The sequence below is a fragment of the Bombina bombina genome, chromosome 2, assembly GCF_027579735.1.
Source record: "Bombina bombina isolate aBomBom1 chromosome 2, aBomBom1.pri, whole genome shotgun sequence".
In the NCBI taxonomy this organism is placed as follows: Eukaryota; Metazoa; Chordata; class Amphibia; order Anura; family Bombinatoridae; genus Bombina; species Bombina bombina.
In genome coordinates, this window is record NC_069500.1 from 1,316,388,582 (window position 1) to 1,316,406,651 (window position 18,070).

Here is an 18,070-nt window from a genome sequence, read left to right on the forward strand (position 1 = left end):
TTGTACAGATTTATCCCCAGGAACCATAATTTGGGGGCACACAAGGTTGCACAGTTCTGGTAATATTGGCATCCTGAAACTCCAGAGTATCTGTTCTGTTAGTATATCTCATCCTTCTTCTCTGCATGCTCCGAGTTGTGATACCGCATGTCTTTATATGAGAGCAGTGTGTGTGCAGCAAAGGTTAAGACTCAGGGCTCAATGAACAAAAGTTCACATGCAAAAATGTGAAAAACCACATTTAGCCTTGTAGGGACAGGCTTTGTACAATTATCAAAGAAAATGGGCTGCCCCTGCGAGTAGCGAGATGTCTCTCATAGAAATAATGAGAGCTCCCTACTATGTAAAAGTTCACAATGGAGGACAAAGTACACAGAAAGAAATCAGTGATTATTTAAATGTAATATTACGCCTCCTACAAATCAAAATACGCTGATTTCAGTGCACTGTACTTTAAAATCGCTGTAATTTTCATATGCATAGGTTTTTGTTTCAGAGTAATTAGTTCTTAATATTTTGGTAAAAGCTCACCACCTTTTAGTTGCGAGAGAAGACAACGAGATTTGTAGGGTTTAAATGTTTAGATAATTATGCTGGGATTTGAGAGACAATTTCATATACGCCCTTGTTTGATCCCATTTTACAAAAAAACAAAACAATTACGCCTTGTATTTTGTACTTATAAGTACGAATTTTGCACATCCAGTGTACTTAATTTACAAATTACACTGTGCATATTTAATGTGATTAATACTTGTGCAATTTACATGCAAACATTCTTCATTCTGGACTGAGTTATTACCTTTCTACATTGTTTCTTGTTCATGTAAAGCTAACACATACTTACCTGATAACTACTTACCTGATACCTGCATATGCTCACCTTGTTACAAAGACCAAGCATACTTACCTAATACCTGTGTATGCTCACCTTGTTACAAAGATCAAGCATACTTACCTGATACCTGCATATGTCACCTTGTTACAAAGACCAAGCATACTTACCTGATACCTGCATATGCTTACCTTGTTAGAGACCAAGCATACTTACCTGATACCTGCATATGTCACCTTGTCACAAAGAGCAAGCATACTTACCTGATACCTGCATATGTCACCTTGTTAAAAAGACCAAGCATACTTACCTGATACCTGCATATGCTCACCTTGTTACAGAGACCAAGCATACTTACTTGATACCTGCATATGTCACCTTGTTACAGAGACCAAGCATACTTACCTGATACCTGCATATGTCACCTTGTTACAGAGACCAAGCATACTTACCTGATACCTGCATATGTCACCTTGTTACAAAGAGCAAGCATACTTACCTGATACCTGCATATGCTCACCTTATTACAGAGACCAAGCATACTTACCTGATACCTGCATATGTCACCTTGTTACAAAGACCAAGCATACTTACCTGATACCTGCATATGCTCACCTTGTTACAGAGACCAAGCATACTTACTTGATACCTGTGTATGCTCACCTTGCTCCAGAGACCAAGCAGACTTGCCTGATACCTGTATATGCTCACCTTGTTTCTGAAGCTTTACCTATCTGGTATCCCGTGACAGTATCCCCAACAATACCCGCTGGTTACCAGAAAAACCTGCATCTACTATACAAGTGATAACATTCCTCAAACCAGCTGTGCCTGCTGTATCTATCTGGTGTCCTGTGATAGTCTCACCAACAGTACCCGCTGGGTATCCTGTTCCTGCTTAGAATCCTGTGTCTGCTTTCTTCTTACCAGCTGTGTCTGCTGTACCTACCAGGTATTCTGTTACAGCCTCATCCTTTACTGTTCAATTCAAGCACCAGTGCCGATTGAACTTTGTTACTGTAACCTATTTAAGTTTTCTGAACTTTGTATTGGACCTTAGTGTTCTGCATTGGGCCAGTGTTCAAACTTGCTGTTTCTGTGGATCTTCAATTTGAACTACCAACTGTTCTTTTTCTTATCAATCAGTAAAGCTTTAAAAAGACTTTCATTGCTCTGTGTATCTGATCCTGAGTTCCACACACCCTAACCTCCTCACACTTTCTTTAGTATTGAAAGAAAATGGCTTTATGTTTAAAATTTATTTACAAAATGCCTTATAGTTATGGCTTCAGACTTTCCAATAAATATTGTTTTATTTCAAAAAAAGATATTTGCTGGTTGCACACTAGATCTTGGTTACCACTGTAACCATGGCTACAGCCAAAAAAGGGAATTATTGGGCATCGGGTAGATATTGTGTGCAACTTCTTGACTTAACTTTATCGACTTTGTTTAAGGGCTGAAATGTGTTAGGTTTGCATAAACTTGAAAATCTGTGAAGCTTTAGGCATTACATAGAAAACCTTGTACTGCAATATTCAGTATGTCAGAAAAAAAAACTAGAAATGATTCAAGGAATAAAATATGATGTTGTTTTTAAATATAAAGTGTGTCATGAAAGAGTTAGGCTTAATATATTTCTACATTTCATTGAATATTATAATTTAAGATTTGTTAAATAAAAAAAATATAATAAAAGTAATATAAATATACTTTTTTTCCCCTTCACATGGAATCATTTTCACTAGGTTTATTTTAGATGCTTAATAAAGTTCAAACCATTCAATAGTTTTTTTTTCCCTTCAGTTGTCTATTCCTGTTACCGTTACTCTACCTAATCTATTTAACCATATATAAGTTTATATGTTTATACATGAGTATTTATGTTTATATGTGTATATATGTATGTATATACATATACGCATATAAACACATATATACACATATAAACATATGCATATATAGTTTGGAGCCCTATACAGTCAAGTGCTATAGTGTGTATTTACTGTAAATATTATACATTACAATGTTCTTCACATAGGGAAATATGTTCTATGTATTTAAAAAAAAAAATATATATGTATATACTGTAAATATATATATATATATATATATATATATATATACACACACACACACATATATATATATATATATATAGATAGATAGATAGATAGATAGATAGATAGATAGATAGATAGATAGATAGATAGATAGATAGATAGATTTTTACAGAAAAAAAATTAGATATATAGAAATCTATATTTAAAAATAAACATTTTCTTCTATGTGAAGAACATTGGAATGTAAAATATTCATAACTACCTTTGGGTTTGCACTGTATATTTAATTCCTATTGGGTTAGCTTGCATTTTTTCCAGTTTGCACTCTTTATTGAAGTCTATTGGGAAAAGCAATATCCTCTAAAGTTAGCTCGCTGGCAAAGATTTAACTTTCAATTTGTAAAGCGGAAGCTAATCCATGCAAGTTAATAGTTTACTTCTGACAGTGTTTGAAGGAGCGACAGTGCTAAATAGTAAGCCACTTCTAATCTTGCACAAAGTGTCAAAATACCTCTAGGTAAATACCATAGGGTGTCTATCTTTGTAGTTTTTCGCCTATATTTGCTATGTTACTTAAAAACCTAGACATATGGGGTATTTCTAAAATAAGGACAACATAATAAATGTATTTGGAGGTGTTTTTCTTTAGCCACACTATTTCCCCCCCCCCACCCCCATTTTCAGTATGAAATGCCTATTTATTGTTATTTTATGTACCCATATAGGGTATCACAAGAAAGCCTCGTTTGTCTGTTAAAAACATCGTAGAATATAAATGGGTGCATTTAACAAGAGAGCAAAAAATAATGGCGAAACCCTTACTGAGAAAGTTTCCAAAATGGCCTGTATCATTTAAAGGGACACTCAAGTCAAAATAAACTTTTTTATGATTCAGATAGAGCAGCAGTTTTAAGACACTTTTCAATTTACTTCCATTTGCACATTTTTATATTCACATTTTTGGGGGAACAAGATCTTACTGAGCATGTGGACAAGCTCACAGGGTATATATATCCTAGTCTGTGATTGGCTGATGTCTGTCACATGGTACAGAGGGCCGGAAAATAGGAGACAAAATAAATTTGTCACAAAAAAAAATATACTGCTTTTTTTAAATTCAGTGTAGGTGTTAATTTTTGTCTTTTTATTATGTATTTGTTAATTATGTAATTCTACTGTATTGAAAGGTCCTTTATGAGTGGAAACTGGAAAAAAAATGTTGTCCTTAAAGGGTTAAGAACAAATAGGCTGTCCTTCCAGACTTTAAACACTTCATGAAGGACTTTTTATAGGAAATTCTGCTGTAATACACAGGCCTGATAAAAATCCACTTTCATATATTGCTTTTTTTCCTTGGTCTCTGAATATGAGAGATTCTAGGTGTAACTCCGCCCTGTAGTGCAGATGCCTATTTAAAACAATTTAGAAGAAGTCATATATTATTTGCATTAGCAGATGCCACCATTGCATATAAAGGACAGTGCAGATCTGATAATTGTACGTTTTGTTATTGTTGAATAGCATTAACACATAGTTAGCTTGTTCCGTGGATTTATTGTCATTTACTTTTCTTTTACTTAGCTTTGCCTTTTAGCTTGTATTATTTATTGTTTGTTTTTACTCTTGTGTGCAGGGACAACTGAATAATATACTATGATATATTAGATCCACAGCATTAAAATGAATTACACTTTTCTATTAAGTGAAATGATTTAGTGTTTGAGTGATTATTATTCAATTTGTATGACCTTGGTAAAACAATGCACTACATAGTTTAGCCTTGATGCACAAAGATTGTCCCTTTAAAATTAAAATATCAAATACAGATAGATTTAAAAAGATCATAGTGGAGCCTGAAGATCACTTATTTATATGTAGATAAAGAAAAATAAACTCACAAGATAAAAATAAAACTGTATATAAGTCCAAAATATAAATGCAGTTAACTGTGAAATATTTTGTATGAAAAGTAGATTAATTCTAGTTAAATAACAGAAAGGGTTTAATACATTTTATATATATATACACAATCACATGACATTTTGCTCAAACCGTATAATTGACTTGTATTTCTATGTTAGATAATGGATCGTGTTGTAGGAATGTATTGATCTATCACATAATTGTGACACATGTATAGGTCACTGTTGCCCAAGGGCATTTAACCTGTTTAAGCCAATATAATGCATATTTTTTCAGGCTGCCTATTAAATATTACATTTTGTTGAGTCATATTCTGTGCTTCTCTTATGTTTTTCAATTTACCATCCTCGATCCTATTATTTTGAATCTCAATTTTGTATATTTATCAAATCACACTAAAGACTTTTAAAATTATTTGTTCATAAATTTACAAGTAAAATGCTCAAGTTTAGATCCATTTGTGCTCATTATTATCTAATCTAATTGTTCCAACATGCCACTCAGTTACTTAAAGGGACAGTCTACTCCAGAATTGTTATTGTTTAAAAACAAACATAGACAATCTCTTTATTACCTATTCCCCAGTTTTGCATAACCAATTCTGTTATATTAATATAATTTTTGCATGAGGAAGCGCAACTAGGGGGCGCAAAACGTGTCAGAAGATTTGTCTATGTTTGTACGTTTTTGCCAACCTGTTGAATAAAGTCTCTTTTTTTATTGTACTGCTGTGCTGTTGGACTTTTCATGTTTGGATTTGCTTCTGCAGTTGGTTTGCTGCATCCCTGGCAGCACCCTGCCTTTGTGTTTGGAGATTTGAAGTTGCTGTATCTGCCGTCTTACTGGTTGACGGTCGTGTTGGCGTCTGATGTCATCACTTCGAGCCCTATATCGGATGCCGACGTTGTGGGTTTGGAGCGGTCGCTCATACTATTGCCCTAATATAATTTTTACCTCTGTGATTACCTTGTATCTATGCCTCTGCAAACTGCCCCCTTATTTCAGTTCTTTTGACAGACTTGCATTTTAGCCAGTCAGTGCTGACTCCTAGGTAACTCCACAGGCATGAGCACAATGTTATCTATATGGCACATATAAACTAATGCTGTCTAGCTGTGAAAAATGCACTGAGAATAGAGTCGGCCTTCAAGGACTTAGAAATTAGCATATGAGTCTACCTAGGTTTAGCTTTAAGCAAAGAATACAAAGAGAAAAAAGCAAATTTGATGAAAAAAATAAATTGGATAGTTGTTTAAAATTGCATGCCCTATCTGAATCATGAAAGTTTAATTTTGACTAGATTTTGCCTTTAATATAAGTCCTGTAAATTAGGATTTTGTCTCACAATCTTTTTCATTTCTTTTTTTCCCTTTGTGTTAGAAAATGTTAAAGAAAATTAGTAGTAAATTGGCATTATAATGCCATTGAACAATAACATAAAAAAGGATGAAACTAAACACTAAAGTACTGTAGGAGGAAAGGGAACATGATGGCTACATATATAATCTCATGAGTCTCTATAATTGGTCTGCCAGAACCATTTGATTTAGTACATCTTAAAAATACTAGATATTAAACATAAAATACTAACATTTCAACAATGTAATCTGAGGAGTCATGGACAATCCTAAATTTTGTCATCTAGTCTGCCCATATTACACTCTGAAATGTAGGCATCAGAGAATCGTTATGCATATCCCATGAATTCCTTTGACATATAGCCCTTCGACTGTTTTTGGAAGGAAACCCAGCATATCAGCTTTCCTTGCTGTAAAGAAGCATATTTGTAATGTCCTTTTGCATCGAATGTCTCCCTTCTATTCTCAAATCATTACATACTATACATATTAAAGTCATAAACTTATACATAAAAGGTCTTGACTTTGGATATAATTCTGTAAATAGAATTTAGAACCTTGTAAATGCATTTCATAGATACTCCAATATGCATTTAGGTATATCAGTGATCCTGAAGGATCAGTAAATAATAGGCCAAGTAGATGAGGGAAATAGTTCTATAATCTAAAATCTTAGGGGTATGTTAAAGGGTCAGTCTACTCCAAAAATGTTATTGTCTTAAAAGATAGATAACCTTTATAGCCTTTACTACCCATTCCCCAGCTTTGTATAACATATACTGTTATATTAATATACTTTATAACTTCTAAAACTCTAAATCTCTGTCTGTTTTTAAGCCCCTGCAGGCCGCCTTTATCTCAGTCAATTTTATAAGCTTTGCACAGCAAGGCAGAGATAGTTAATGTGTACCATATAGATAACACTGTGCTCACTCCTGTGGAGTTACAAATGAGACTGCACTGATTGGCTAAAATGCAAGTCGCAAACAGCCCTTAGATAAGAGGGCAGTCTGCAGAGGCTTAGATACAAAGAAATATCTGAGGTAAAAAGTGTATTAATATAAAAGTGTTAGTTTTTCAAAATTGGGGAATGAGTAATAAAGGGATTATGTATCTTTTTAAACAATCACTATTTTGTAGTAGACTGTCCCTTTAAAGATGAACTTTGTTTATTAGGTTCAGTCATTCTCACCAATTAATAACCAAACGGGTTCTGAAAATACATTGCATAAATACTTGGGGATTCCTTTTTGGCATTTTTTTGTGGACTATAATTGGTCATTGTGATGAGAGTGGGAGGGGACGTCACCAGATGGGGCGTGGCTTATAGCCGTTATAGTCTATGTCACTGTTACTAAGTTGTGCAAGCTGTATACTTCTATGCTCTGCAATAAAATAGCGTTGCACCTTCTATGCTGTGTCCTGCATCTCATGACAAGGTGTCAGAGGTACTTGCCTATGCTTCTGTTTCCTGAGTAATGACGATGTCGAAGTTTACCCTACCTGAGCCTTTGATTTCTCTCAGCCTGCAGCTTGGCTCATATGGCATCAGCGGTTTCAACGCTTCAGGATTGCTTCCAAGCTGGACAAGGAAAGTGATGAAGTTCAAGTTAATTCTCTTTTATACTCTATGGGGAAAGATGTGGAGCCAGTGTTTAATGTCTGTACATTCAAAGAAGGGGAAGAATTTGACTTTGAAATAGGTATGAACAAACTCAGTGCTCACTTTGTGCCCAAAAGAAATGGGATTCATGAGAGGGCACGGCAGTCATCATGGACGACATTTTAGTGTATGGGTCTACATTGGAAGAACATGCTCAGCTATTGAGCTGTGTGCTGCAGACAATTAGAGACTCAGGGCTTAAATTAAATAAAGAGAAATGCCATTTTAGAAAATATGAGTTATTTTACTTTGGGCATATCATCAATGGAGATGGCATCAAGCCGGACCCTGATAAAATCCTTGCTATTGAACAGATGAAAAGTCCTTCTGATGTACACGAGCTGAGACAAATATTGGGCCTTGTGAATTATGTTGGCAGGTTCCTTCTAAATTTATCCACAGTACTATACCCTATCAGAGAGTTGTTGAAGAAAGATGTTGCCTGGGTCTGTGGTCCTTCACAGGAAGAAGCTTTTGTACAGGTCAAGTCCCTGCTGGGGTCTGCCCCAGTGTTAGGGTTCTACAACCCATCTAAAAAAATTGTGGTTAGTGCTGATGCAAGCAGTTATGGGCTAGGGGCTACCCTCCTGCAGCTGAATGAGAACAAACTACAGCTCATCGCCTACTGTTCCTGTACACTGAAGGCTGCTGAATCAAAATACGCCCAAATTGAGAAAGAGTGTCTGGCTGCAGTTTGGGCCTGTGAACACTTCCAGTGTTACCTAGTGGTTTTAGAGAAATTTAGTCTGGAGACTGACCATAAACCGCTAGTCCCTTTAATCAACTCCTATGATATTGACAAAACACTCCTAAGATGCCAGAGACTTCTGATGATGATGCTCAGGTTCAACATTCAGGCAGTGCATGTGCATTATGGGAAATAACTGGTAGTAGCAGATACATTTTCCAGGCTCCCGCTGGCTACTGCTGAAGAATCTTCAACTGAATCAGATGTGAAAGTGTATGTGGATTCAGTTCTGGCATCCAAATACATTTTGTCAGGAAAGCTAGAGCAAATAAGAAAGGAGACATGTTTAGATACAGACCTTCAAGAAGTTATTAAGTACATAAAAGGTTGGCCCGAGGGCCGGCCAGCTTGGATGTTTTTAAGTTCTTACCAGTCAGAGAGGTCGCAGCTCACGGAGCTGGATGGTTTAGTGCTGTTTCAAGACCGCATTGTCATTCCTGTTAGCATGCAGCAGGAGATGTTAAGCAGGATTCATGATGGCCACTTGGGCATTACAAAGTGCAGAGAAAGGGCAGCTACGGCGGTATGGTGGCCTGGGATCAGTTCCGACATTGCAAGCCACATGTCAAAATGTGCCTTTTTGCCAGGAATGCTGGTCTACTCAGAGAAGGGAGCCCTTAATTTCTACCCTGCTGCCTGCAGGCCCATGGCAGAAAATAGCTGCAGATTTGTGCGAACTGCATGGGAAGAAGTACCTAGTCGTGATTGACTACTATTCCAGGTATTTGGAGATTGCATCCTTGAATGAGATCACCAGTCAAGCCGTTATCACTCATCTCAAGAGCTTGTTCGTACCTAGTCGTGATTGACTACTATTCCAGGTATTTGGAGATTGCACCCTTGAATGAGATCACCAGTCAAGCCGTTATCACTCATCTCAAGAGCTTGTTCAACCAGTGGGGCATACCAATGGAGTTAGTGAGCGATAACAATGCAATTTGCCTCCATGGAGTTCAGTTCTTTCTGCAGTGAATATGATTTCATCCATTTTACATAAAGTCCACATTACACACAGGCCAATGGAATGTCTGTAAGGGCAGTTCAAACAACTAGGTTAATTTTGAAGCAATCTGAGCCGTACCTAGCCACGGGCTTTAGCTGATGCTTGGACGTCGGATTTGCACCACTTTACCCTCTGTGGGTGTCTTCCAGCCAACCAGCTCTGTTCCTCGGGCCAAGGTCCTTAGGATGGATGAAGAAAAGGGGTTACCGATTCTTCTACGACAGAAAACACTCTGTGAGGCCCTTGCAGGAGCTAAATGTGGGCCAAAGTGACAGAGTTAAACTGGATGATGAGAAGAAATGGAAGACGCCTGCTACGGTAATGGGACGCTCTCCAGAACCAAGTTATAATGTAGTCCTTACTGATAGAGGGACATCAAAATAGAAGACATCTTCAGCCAGTACCTGAGAGTTTGGGACTGGATGCCTCAGAGCCACAGCCGGTGGGATCCCCTGTTTTAAGAGGGGTGCCTTCCCCTCAGTAAGATCACAGCGGGGATACTTCTTTGCTTCCAGCAGACTCTCAATCACCTTCTTCTGTATCAGAGGACAGTTCATGTAAAATGACATCAAGTGGAAGAGTGGAGAAACTTACAGCCCTCTATCGGGATTAGCACTAATTAGAGCAGTGACCAGAAGAATTGGCAGAATAATCCCATTGTCACTGTGGACTAGGGTAGTCTACCCTAATGTCCAAGTCAGGATTGTATTTCTTGTTGTTTATATATATATTCTCTTATAATATATTTGTTGTACACTAAACAAAACTATTTTTGCATGCTTCTTGTATACCTTGTTATTTGTTGTACCCTAAAAAAAAAAAGAATGCTTTGTCCTTTGACAAAGGGGAAGATGTGATGAGAGTGGGAGGTGATGTCACTGGATGGGGGTGTGGCTTATAGCCGTTATAGTCTATGTCGCAGTTACTAAGTTTAAGGCTGGATTGGGCCACCAGGATACCGGGAAAAATCCCGGAGGGCCAGGCCATCAGGGCCCACTTGTGGGCTGGCAGCTGCCTGCAGCGTGCACCTGGGCAAGCAGCACATTACTTGCATAATACAGCAGCCAGGAGACTGAGCATCAACTTAAGTCTTACGGTTGCTGTATTATGTTTTAGAGACTGACAACAAACAAGTGCTGGCTGGGTGGCTGCTGCTAATAACTGATCCGTCCGCCCCCACGTGATGACGCTCACGCTGCAATTGCGATCTCCCGCTTGGCACTCCTCCTCCTGGACCCTGACTCATCAGTGATCACTTCCTCCCACCCAGAGTCCCTGTAGCAGCTGCGCGCGCATGGGAAAAGTGGAGGCAGAGCTTTTAGAGAGCAAGGGAAGCAGGGAGGAGCAAGCTGAGGCAGGGAGGCAAGCCACAAATTAACTTGTCAAGAAGAAGAAGCAGCAGCGAGGGAGGCTAGCCAAGTCTGGTGCCGGTCGTCACAGGGTGTCTGGTGAGCAAAACCATTAAATCAGCACTGGAACTCACTGACTACTAATGTCATTAGGCAAAATAGGCAGCTTTCTATAGGTAGTTCCTGTGGGGTTTGTGTCTGGCTGTTAAAGTGATGTAGCTTTATATAAAACACTTCTTGTGCTCTTGAAATGTTTTACAAGTTTAGCTGCCAAGTAAAGTTAATCATAGGCTGAATTTATGGTTTTATATTTCTCATTTAATTTCTGCCTGTGGTTATATAGCTTTTTAAGAAGAAAAACACAAATGCACCCTAATAGGGAGACAATTCTTGGTAGATTTGCTTACAAGGACCAGAGAATGTATTCCTGACCACTGACACCATTACCTTGTTAAATGCACACTGGAGTGGGGCAGGGCCGACTTGTTGGGCTGGATGGGGCATGGCTGGGCTGGTCTATACAAATTTCCAGGGCCGGTCTGATTTCCCAGTCCGGCCCTGACTAAGTTAGATGTGTTGTGCAAGCTGTATACTATGCTCTGCAATAAAATAGTGTTGTACCTTCTATGTTGTGTCCTGCATCTCATGACAGTCATGTTGCCCCAGTGTGAATATCCAAACCCTTAAAATATTGCATTAGAGGGGATAAATCCTAGCCCTAATTCTAATCACTAACTTTTTTATCAGGGGCTACTCGAATACTAACCTTAATTTAACACCTAAATCTAACCCAATCCCTAAACCTAACCGTAATCCCTACCCTTATTTTATCTTATATCTAGCAAATTATCTGGGAAGTCAAACATGTCCAGATCTCTGTCGGTGTCATTCTGGCCATGAGACTAAGGTTAGTAATTTTGTGTCTGCCATATTGTGGCCAGACACTGGATTTTGGTGTTACATTTGACTACACACTTGTGTTTTTTTCCTTGTATCATCTGTTTTTAAAGTATAGCATAGATGTATAGTATAGCAACTATAATGATGATGTTATAATGTGATGAACACTTCCCTTGCTTTTAGTTGAATGGAAAACTAATTCATTTTTCCTATCTGATTAAAATAAAGGGCCCAATTTTATGATTTATGGATAATTCTTCATGAATTGTTTCCACTTCAAATTTTACAGTGACGGTGAATCCACTTTAGTTGAAACTATTCCCATCAGCCTCACCTCAAAAAAGAGAGGGCAGGTTAAAAAAAAAAAAAAGTTGAATTTTTTAATAAAAAAATAACTGCGCTATCCAGTTTTTGGGGTCTAAAGTTGGTGGGAGTGGGATGTAAGAAAAAAAAAAATGGCACTGAAAAGTGCCTTTACATTGCGGTCTATGGAACTGTTTGTTCCCAGTAAATATATGTGTATATGCTTATATACTTATATATTTATGTGTTAATGTGTGTATATACACATATTAACACATACATATATATGTGTATAGTCATATACACATATATTTAAAAATATGCTGCCATCGCTGCGCTACTTACCCCTTCGCTGTGCGAGGTTCTGATGCTGTCTCTGACGGCATCAGAATGAGCCTATGGAAGCACGTTCTCATGAGTGCAATGTTTCCGTGAACTGCAAACACAAGCTCGCATTCGCATTGCACCTTACTTGTAATACCAACGCACATTAGCATGCGCTGGTATTACAAAGTAGAGCATAAATATTGCTTCAGCGAAAGCGATATATTGCGCTCCACTTATAATCTGGCCCATAGTTTTGTTTAAGCAATGCACAATAATGAAATGCTCAAGCAAATTAGACCATTTTAGTGTTGCTCCATTATGGCCCATTATGAAACTATGAAAATAGAAATATACTAACGCAGTGGAAACATATGTAAATAATAGAAAAAAGATGAAATAAAAGAGTGCTTTAGTCACTCAGGGCTAAACAGCCAGTTCTATTCATGTCTGTTTTAAACTTTGTACTGTAATTAGTCATCTATTTCTATTACAGCATAAATATGTATTGTAAGGGAGTTTAATTGTTCTGTATGACTCTACATGAATCTGCAAATGTTCAGATAAAGTAGACCGAAGCAATTAAACAGGTTATTTCTAATTTCAGAAAATTACTTTTTTTCTTATGTTTCCTTTCAATATTAGTTTTAATAACACAAAAAGTAAAAACCTTAGATATTTTTTTATTTTATATAAAAATAAAACACCTGAAATCTGCAGAATTTGTGAGATTAATTTACAAATTTTAATTAAAGGGACATGAAGCCCATTTTTATCTTTCATGATTCAGATTGAGCTTGTGATTTTTAAATATCTTTTCAATGTATTCTTATTATCTAATTTGTTTTATTCTTTTTGTATCCTTCTTTAAAAAAAAATCCTAGGTAGGCTCAGAAGCTGCTGATTGGTGGCTGCACTTAAATGCGTCTTGTAATTGGGCTAGCTCCCAGTAGTGGATTACTGCTCCTTCAACAAAGGTTACCAAGAGAATAAAGCAATTCAGATAACAGAACTAAATTAGAAAGTAGTTTAAAATGGTATCATCTATCTGAATCATGAAAGAAAAATGTTGCGTTTTATGTTCCTTTAAGTGCCTTCTTATTACTTCTCTTTATAATTAGTTATTGAAAGGCTATGCAAGTCAACATTCAAATTTCATGATTCAAATAAATAAAAAATAATTGAAATCCTTTTCAGTTTACTTCTATTAGAACAATGTACCACTTTATCTTGGTCATCCTTAGTCAAAGGGACAGTGTTCACCAATTTTCATATACCTGCATGTAATAGACACTACTATAAAGAAGAATATGCACAGATACTGATGTAAAAATCCAGGATAAAACCTTTTAAAAACTTACATAGAAACTCCCAGTTTAGCATTGTTATTGAGGTTAGGCTGGGACACCCATTGAAAGGGGCTGGGAAAGCATAAAGGGCAGACACTCCCCCCTCCCCCCTTTGCTGCATATGAAAAGACAGATTACACAAACAATAGCAGCAGGAATCAGTAGACCTGGGTCTACATCTGATATTTTGGGGCTTGGTTAGGAGTCTGAAAATCAGCACAATGTTGTTAAAAATCATCAAAACTATACATTGTTACTTTAAGATTTCCCCTACTCAATAAGAAATCGAAAATTACCCCTTTGATAACTCAAACTTCTCTCATTGACACAACTATACAGCAAAAATGGATTAATAAGGGGCTATATAGGATAGCAGATGTATATAAAGAAGGATCACTGATGACTTACGATCAATACCAAGCCCTAGACTTTGAAGATAAACACATCTGGTATCATTACATACAATTAAAATCTAGGGTTCAACAGATAATGGGTAATGAAAGAATTCCACCCTGCACTACACTAGAAACACTTGGGGTTTATCGACTCACTATATAAGGGGGAGTATCTCAGTCCTATACAAAATCTTCAACCGACCACCGAGAGCTGATAAATCTCATCTCATGTTAAAATGGGAACAAGACACGGGGAAAACGTGGTCTGTCGAAAAGTGGACAGAAAACCTTGTGGGTGGGTTATCTTTTTCGCAAAACGCAACACTCAAGGAAAACTTTATAAAGGTGGCCTTTAGATGGTACCTTGAAATGATCCACTTACCAAATTATGTTATAGAGGGTGCGGAGAAACAGGGACCTACTCACACATGTGGTGGGGTTGCAGATACACTAAGGAAATTTGGGACCATAACTCCAACCTCATTAGCGAGATATTTCAGAAGAGGGTGACCTTAACTATGGAGCAGGCTTTACTACACTTCCCGATTGGGGGATTCACCAAACATAATAACAAACTAATTATGTGGATCTGTACTATAGTTAGGTTGAGTATTGCCCAATTCTTGAAGAGTGCCCCTCCCAGTTTTGAAAGGGTAAAACAAAAAATAACTTATCACTTTGAGAAAGCGAGTGCAGCCGCCGAAACCCTAAATAATAAGGACGCATTCCTGTTGCAATGGGAACCCTACATTCACTACTATGAGGCCTCCAGGAGGGGGGAGAGAGCAGGAAATGCGGAAAGGCGGATCATACCATAGAGAGATAGTAATAGCAGGTATAACTGTGACTTTAATATATTTATTTCATAAGAGAGATTTATGTACAAGTAATGTTGGATTCATTTGATTATTGTTTGTTTGTTTTTTTGTTTTATGTATGTACGTACAAATACCTAAATAAAAATAATTCAAAATAAAACTATACATTGTTACAAAAACAATCCCAGATGGGCTATATAAATAGATTATCTACATAACATTTATTCAAATAAAAAATGTAGTTTACAATGTCCCTTTAAACGTATTTCCTTTCAAAAAATTATATTGAGATAGGTTCAGGAAAGTGCACGTATTTTAAGCACTATGGGGTCAATTATAATTTTTTCAAAAACTTTTCAACAGGAAATTACCATTAATGTCTATGGGGATTTTTGTAGATAAATCATTAGATACATTTTTCTAAACAATTGTCATTGACCTCTATATGACTAGTTGTGTTTGTAACTGTAATGTTTATGGGATACTCCTCTATCAGACTCTATCTATTAGCCAATAGTCTTGTTATCCCAGCATCAAGTCAGAAAGATAGGGAATATCCCAGAGCAGAGAAAGTTAGCAAGATGAGGAAAACAGCACTCACCATAGGCAGGGTAGTCTTCAGCGGCAATGGTAAAGCAGTCCAAGGTAAACCACTAGAATGGTCAGGCAGGCAGGGTTTGGCAATGGTAAAGTAGTCCAAGAGCAAGCCACTAGAATAATCAGGCAGGCAGGGTTTGGCAACGGTAAAGTAGTCCAAGGGCAAACCACTAGAGTAATCAGGCAGGCAGGGTTTGGCAACGGTAAAACAGTGCAAGGGCAAACCACTAGAATGGACAGACAGGCAGTGTTTGGCAACAGAGAGACAATACAGAATAATAGGGGTTAATAGGCAGAGTAGTCAGGCAAGCAGAGTTCAGCAGTAGTAAATCAATCCAGCAATTTAGGGGTATAACAGGCAGAGTAGTCAGACAAGCAGAGTTCAGCAGCAGAGTATCAGTCCAGTAATTTAGAGGTTAAGCAGGTAGAGTAGTCGGACAAGCAGAGTTCAGCAGCAGTATATCAATCCAGCAATTCAGGGGTGTATATACAGGCAGGGTTCAAACACAATAAGGCAATGCAGCAGAAATGATCTTTCACACCCAGGACCACACAAAGTAACATCTATACTTCAGCAGTGATAGATCGTTTTGAATGAACTTACATAGACGCAGGATTCGCGCCACAGACATCCGGACCGGCATCAGTAAGAGAGGAGTGTGCGGCGATGACGTCAGTGCCGCACGCATCCGGACCCGACACAGCCCCTGGCAACGACTAGAGTGGTGCGGCGTGACAGTAACAATACTTTAGACAACTTTATCTAATGATATTTTTATAAAACCCACGCTTAAAGTCTATGGAATTTGTGTGTTAACTTTTGTGCAACTTTGCACAAAGAATAATGCAAAGTCTGGTGCCATTTAGCACAAAAAAACTTTTCCATTTGCTTCTATTATAAAAATTACCTCTTTATCTTGGTTATCCTTTGTTAAAATAATCTCCTTTCTAAAAAGTATATAGCAGTAGGATCAGGAGTGTGCATGTGTCTTAAGCACTATGGGGTTGATCACAATCTTTTTGAAAAGCTTAGCTCATGATTTTCAACAGAAAATTACTACAGTATATATGGGATTTTTATAGGTAAATCATTTTATATTTTTTTCGAAAGGATTAGGATCAGTGGTGCCCCCAGAAATTTCTTCTTGGGAGGCACTTCCAGGAGCCCCACTTGTGATTTGTGGGTGTGCCTCAGTAGAATGGCAAGACTAGATATGTTGCAGTTAGAGCCATGTGTGTTGCGGCTGGGTTGGCTGGAACTGCCTGGGCAGAGTGGTGGTAGTGGGAAGTCACAGTTTGGGGGCACATGGGGGGGCAGCCAAAATGTTGGAGGCTAGTGCCCCACATGCACCCCTGGCAATGCAAATGATTGCGATTGACCCCTATATGGCAAGTTGTGTTTCGCAATCCTTTACACATTTTATCTAATGATAAAGTCTACGGGATTTTCATAGACAATTTATTTGATAAACCTTCCTCAAAGATTGTGATTGACCCCAAAGTTATTCAAAAAGTGCTCAACACATGCAAGCTTTTGAGAATACCTCAGTATGCTCTCCTCTGCTGTCTGTCTGAATCATGAAAGTTTAATTTTTACTTGCATGTCCCTTTAAAATGGAATACCTTTACTAGTACGATTCTATCATTTAACCTTTTCTATTTTATTTTGTTTTTGTTTGTTAGTCTTTATTATTTTCTTGAATCTAAAAAAACAAGTGCACAGAAACACTCCTCATAAAACGATTTAATATAAATTAAAGATAAAACGGAGATACAACCCCCTGAGCAATGGCTACTCACAAGATACAATCTCAATCTTATGAGGTAAGGAATGCGTCCTGTACAACAACCATAATGGTGTCCAGACTAGGTGTGTGGAAACGTGCTGCAGTAGATTTCTGAGTCTTTAGCATAATCCTCCAGTTGCAGTGATCCAGGGTGTCACATTGTTTAACACGCTGTATTGAATCTCCATGCTGTTTGTGGGAGATCAGCGTGTTTGTACTGCAGACCAGCTTAGCAATTATCATTATCACATTTGGAAAGCGCCCTGGATCACTGCTACGGGAGGATTGCGCTAAAGACAAAGAAATCTACTGCAGCACATTTCCACACGCCTAGTCTTGACACCTTTATGGTTGTTGTACAGGACGCATTCCTTACCTCATAAGACTGAGGTTGTATCTTGTGAGTAGCCATTGCTTGGGGGGGTTGTACCTCCATTTTTATCTTTAATTTATATTGAAATGTTTTACACTATGAGGAGTGTTTCTGTACGCTTGTTTTTTTAGATTCAAGAAAATAATAAAGACTAACAAACAAAAACAAAATAAAATAGAAAAGGTTAAATGATAGAATCGTACTATTAAAGGTATTCCATTTTAAAAAGCTTATGTTCGCTGCAGCCCAATATCCCATTGATTTCTATGGTAGAATAAAAGT

The 18,070-nt window shown here is 37.5% G+C and overlaps 1 protein-coding gene across 1 annotated transcript in view; it reads left to right on the forward strand.

Moving 5' to 3' along the window:
* Positions 1–18,070, forward strand: part of SORCS2 (sortilin related VPS10 domain containing receptor 2) — a 1,789,666-nt gene that overhangs the window by 847,979 nt on the left and 923,617 nt on the right. The window lies entirely within an intron of this gene.